Below are 6,108 nucleotides of genomic sequence, written 5' to 3' on the forward strand. Positions count from 1 at the left end.
ATAATTTGACATAATTTTATAAACAAGTTTTATAGCTTCTCCTAATGTGATTTCTAGAAAGTTACCCCCCATGGCGGAATCTAAAAGATTTCTAGAAACAAAGTTCAATCCCGCATATTTTTTTTGTATGATCATCCATAAGCTTAAACCATGAGTGAGGTAGTTTCTTATCATTAATTTCATTCTCTCCCAAGATTGTGCAATATGTTCATGCTCAAGTTTTTTAAAATTCATAATTTTATTTCCAAGAAAAATAATTTTTACGGGACAAAAATATTTGGCAATAAAAGTATCCTTACACTTATCCCAAGAATCAATGTTGTTTTGAGGCAAGGATGAAAACCAAGTTTTAGCGCGATCTCGTAGTGAGAACGAAAATAATTTCAATTTGACAATATCATTATCCACATCTTTTTATTTTGCATTTCACACAATCACTACTGTAGGATACTGCTAACACAACACTACGATCAGATACCCTTTGCCGAAACTGTGTACGATGCAATAATCGCAAACGATGGTGTAAAAAACCATAAAAATGGTGCAAAATGTTTGCGATGGCAGAGCCATCATACACGATTCAGATTTTAGTTGCGTGTGCGATGCAGGGCACACGGTTAATCCATTCAAACTGTTTGCGATGAGGCAAAACAACATAAACAGGCAGCTATATCAATGTGTGTGCGATGTAGGCACTACAAAAAAAGACACATCTCTGACATTTTGGGCCGAACAAAAAAATTTCTGTCATACGTATTACATTTCTATGACGATTATTGTGATAAAAACCCGGTATCATCATAGATGTGGTGGGCTCCTACCTCTATGACAAAAAATCATGACAGAAAATGGGCTTTTCGTCCTGGGCGGGCCGGAGACGCAGTTGCATGACATTCTTTGGGCCATCCATGACAGAAAAAACCGTGGTAGAAGCGAGGGCAAGGAAAATATCCACGTGTTCCTGGTTACGGTGGGTGGTCGGGGCCGAGCGATGCGCGTTTCTCTCGTACACGCACGCGCGTGGGTGCGAGGCATTGGGCTCTAACTGAACCCGAGCGAGGCGTTCGCCTACTGAACCCGAGCAATTGCACTGCAGGCTACGCGTTACTGAACCCGAGCGATCGATCGACGGTTGTTAACTGAACCCGATCGAGCGATTCCTTCGCTACTGCTACTAACTGAAGCTGATCGATGCTGCCTCTAGATGAATAGTGAGCGTTGCTGGGGGGTTTGGATGAACAGTTCCCGGTGGGGGTGGATGAACAGGACCCCGTGGTGTTGCCTCTGGATGAACAGGACCCCGATTGATCGAGACGGTTGGGGCTGGATGAACAGGACCACCCCGTGGAGGGCTGGATGAACAGTAGACGATGGAGGGCTGGATGAACAGTACCCCGTGGAGGGGTGGTTGAACAGGAGCCCATGTGGAGAGGGTTGGTTGAACAGTAGCCGGTGGAGTAGCGCACGGTGGAGGCTCGATGAACAGGAGCCCATGGATGAACAGTCTCAGGTGGAGGCTGGAGGAGGTCGACGGTGGATGAACAATAGCCCGTGGAGGCTGGAGGGGGTCGACGGTGGACATGAACAGTATCCCGTGGAGTCCCGTTTTGTGGTACGCCACACCCCTCCCGATGAACAGGACCCCCGTTTCGACCGTAGCGCTCCAACACAAGTCTGTTTCCTCCATTTTGCGATATGCCACACCCCTCCCGATCAACAGGACCCCGTTTTGACCATAGGAGGTCCGTTTCCTCCGTTTTGCGGTACGCCAGACCCCTCCCGATGAACAGGATCCCGTTTCGAACGTGGAAGGTCAAACACAAGGCCGTTTCCTCCGTTGTGCGGTACGCCAGGCCTCGTTTCCATCAGCCGTTCTATCCAGGCCCTCCCGATGAACACGATGACGCATTCCGTTCCGACCCAGCCGGTTGGCTCCCCATGAACACGACGACGACGTTGTTTCTCCGTTCCGACCCAGCCAAGTGCACGAGCCCTGGCCGTACGTATGTGCGAGTAGGCATTTGAGACCCTACCCATATGTACGTACGTGGCCGTATTTTCTTTCTTCCACACTAGCCGATGTACGTACGTGTACATGCTACGCGCGTGCCTCTACTATGACACGTGCGCGCCTCTATATGGACCAGTATGTACGTACATGTTCGCGACCAGAATGACAATGCTACGTACGCTTCGACCAGGTGGGTCCCGACTGTCAGGCACTTCCTTGCATGCGAAGATGTAGCTGGTGGGTCACAGCAGTCAGGGGGGGGGCGAATCGTTTTTTTTGCCCGGACGTACTTCCTTGCGTGCGAAGATGTAGCTGGTGGGTCCTAGCAGTCAGGGGGGAAACATTTTTTCCGCGAAATACGGTGGCCCGTCCGGTGGGTCCCCGCTGTCAAGTGGAGGAATAATTATTTTGCGCATAATAAAGAGGCACTTCCTTGTGGCTGCCGTGGACACAGCTGTCAGCCTCTCCACATACAGTACTCCTCTGATGGAAGTCGGCCGTTGACCACATTGACCATGCCCCGCTGAGAGCACCACAGCAGTGGACGACGGCGAGGCCTAGGAAGGGGACGACACGGAGCCGGGGAAGACACGGCAGTGGATACCCACGCGGAGAGGAGTACGAGGGTTCACTGGTTCGGCTGCGGTGTGAGGTTGCCATCACCGCAGAATAACAGGGGGTGTGGGTGAGTGGAGGGATGGTCTGACCAGCGGTGGGAGTAGTAGGGGCGGTGAGGCCTCCGCGGCAGCACAGCCGGCCACGGGAGGCAGGAGCAGGCGACATGATCGGCGCTGCTTTGGGCGGCGGGAGCAAGAAGACGAGAGGTTGAAGAAGCACGACGGTTGTTGGATGGACATCGTACGGTCACTGCAGCTAGAATCGTTTATATTGACTAAGTTGACAAAGCCCTTGGTACGCGTCAACTTAGTAGGCCCACAGGTCAGCTTCCGAAACGGTGCGTCCCAGATGTCAAGGGGAGGAATCATTTTTTGGGCGGGTGAAGCTAGAATATCCGAGATTTTGAAGAAGAAGCACGGCATCCGTTGGATCGACATCCAACGACCACTGCTGCTAGAACTGTGTGTATACTATAAGTTGACAAAGCCTTGCATATGCGTCAACTCTTTTTCTTTGAGGGGACGCATCAACTTAGTAAGGCCATAAGTGTGTGGCAGAGAACTTATAGCCCATTCGAGATTTGTAAGAATGTCCAGCCAATTTTTCAATTCTAATGGAATTTACTACATCCCATTTATAGTTTGTTAAAAGTACAACCCATTTCAACCAACCGTTCAAAACAGAATTCAATAAAATTTCCCATATTTTGATGGGATCCGAAATATTTTTATCCTGAAATTTCTAGTCAGATTAAATACGATTTCAATATAAATTTATATTACGTAAAAATGCAACGAAACATTGCGCTCGCAACAATTAATGAAATTAAAATTTTCAATATCAAAAAATAATATTTTATAAAGTAATTACGTGTTTGGTGCATTTTTTATAGTTAATGCCCAGTTTTTATAATTACATCCCATTTATTATTTCTTAAAGCCCATTTTCTTGTTAAGCCTAATGCATCCCTCCTAGGAAAGATTTGTAGCCCAGCGGGGCGGAGAATAACAACTTGACCTTGCCTGGGTATTCCTAAAAAAAGTATAGCTAGGCTAGCCATTTTCAGCTTGAAAAAAATTAATATCTAGGCTGGATATCTGGCCTGGGCTAGACGGGCCACAGCCTGCCCAGTTAATACCTGCAGCGATGTTTTCGTTGTTGTTCAGAGGAGAAAAATTAATATCTGGGCTAAACATCGCTCAAGAAAAACTCTGCAGTGCTCACACCTCAAAAACACAAATGCTGCTCGAGCTGCTTGGTCCGAGCTGTCGGTCGCTTCTTGTGCAATTCTCTCGTTTATTGACTACATAGGTTGACAATGGTGTGGGACTGTGATGTCAGGAAACCAGGAGAAAGCAAAAAAAATTAGTTTTATATACTAATAAGGAGGCACTTGCGTACGTGCGGCTATGGCCCTCGTGGGTCCCCACTGTCATCCGCTCCAAGTAAAGTCATCTCCTTATCCTCATGTCCGTTGACCATGTTGACAATGCGAGACGGTGGTGCCACGGTGAGCGCAACAACTCGAAGGATGACGGGGAGGGCCTCGTGGGCCCTACGGATGGCCTGATACAGCGCCCGCTGCTCATTAGGGAAGCTAGGATCATAGGGCCACATGTCCGTGATGGCATTGTCGTTCGCTTGTTCACCGGTGCTCGTTGAGGAGACGAAGGTTGCAGCACAGGTCCTCCTGCGCTGGTAGCTCTTCCGCCATTAGGGGGTCGAAGTGTGGCCACACCTGCTCTATGGTGAACACGACATGAACCGGCTTGGACAGTGGTGCCGGCTCCTGGTCGGAAGCTACATCCAACGTCTGATTGTCGTCGCTCAGCTCGTCGAGCTAGCTGGCGAGCCAGCATGTCCGGCTGCTGGACCGACCCGCTGCCAAGCACGAGTCTGACTGCCCTGGCCCACCCAGACCGCCTTCCTCGCCCATGCGCGCTTTCCGCCCGAAACGGTCAGCGCCGCCAGCCCCGCTTCCCAGTGCAGGCGATTGCTCCGCCTTCAAACGACACAAGTGCTTCCGTCCGTCCTTCTGCCGCCCACATTAATGCGGTTGCCGAGGCGGCTACTCCGGCGCCACATGTTCGTCCCTCCGCCGCCCACCATTGCTATATAAACTGCTGCACCGACCATAGCCACAGTCATCCGCAACCGTTCCCTTTCTCCTGTCCACACCACTACTGCCCACCATGGCTTCCTCGCACTCCAACGCTCTTCGGGACGGGCAAACAACGGACCACAAGGAGATGGCAGCCATTGTTGCCGACTGGCTGTCCGGCAGGCAGCCGGAGGACGATGACATCCAAATGGAGAACATGGTAGTTGACGATCCGACAACCCCCTCCTCCGTGCCATCCTCGCTGGTGCATTGCACCATGACCATCAGCGAGGCCCATGCCCAATATATGGACACGGTGAGGCAAAAGCGTGAGGAGCAGTTCCGGGAGGTGCAGGCCGACGCTGCCTACAACCACCATCTCCTCCAGCAGAACCTTCAGGTGGAGGAGCAGATCACCGCGGAGCGGGCCGAGCAGGAGGCGCTGCTCGACTCGTACCGCTCCGCCCGCGAGGGCCGCCTCGAGCACTGGCAGTACCGCATGCGGGTGGCGGAGGCTGCGGCCGCCTACAAAGAGGGCGATGAAGCGGGCGAGGCACTGTTTGGTGAGACCGGGGACGAGGCAGAGGACAATTCCGGCTCCGATGAGTCCCCGCTCCGCTGGCGTCGACGAGGCCCTGCTCCGCCGAGGCCCCGGGGTGCCAACAACGAGGCAGAGGACACCGCCGGCTCCGCCGAGGCCCCACCCTGCCGGCAATGAGGGGGAGGATTTCCCCCACTCTGCCGAGGCACCGCCCGCCAACAACGAGACAGAGGACATCGCCGGCTCCACCGAGGCCGCGCCACACAGAAAACGAGGAAGAGTAGAACACGGTAGGTCGCCGCCACTCCGGTCCAAGTAAGGCCACCGCTGCTACCCTCCGATTGCTAGCACTGAGTTGTACATCATGGAGCAATTCGATGATTACAGGATGATTGAAGAGCGCTCTGTGGTTGAGAAAGCTCATGAGATATAGTCATTTGCTAGAGAACTTGAGCCCAGATGCAGGTGGGTAGCTTCGGTTAATTAATTGTACCTCCAGCGCACCCCTTCTTAGTTGAAGAATGTATGAAATGTAATGAAATTCGGCATGTTTATATGAAATCCGGCATGTTTATATGAAATCCGGCATGTTTATATGAAATCCGACCATGTATGAATGAATTTATTTTGATTAGTTCGAATTCTTGTATCACTGGCATTGGATGAACATGCAAAACAATACGTACTAGCATTATTCCCAGGGTGATCACCTCGTTTGCAGCAGTTTCACATGTACTGCCTCCGGTCCTTTCTAGTATGCATACAAGTTTTGTCTGCAGTCAAAGTATCTCTATTTTGACCAATCTTATAGAATAAAGTATGCACTTTCATAATGTG

This window comes from Triticum dicoccoides, chromosome 3A (genome assembly GCF_002162155.2).
Source record: "Triticum dicoccoides isolate Atlit2015 ecotype Zavitan chromosome 3A, WEW_v2.0, whole genome shotgun sequence".
Taxonomy (NCBI): Eukaryota; Viridiplantae; Streptophyta; class Magnoliopsida; order Poales; family Poaceae; genus Triticum; species Triticum dicoccoides.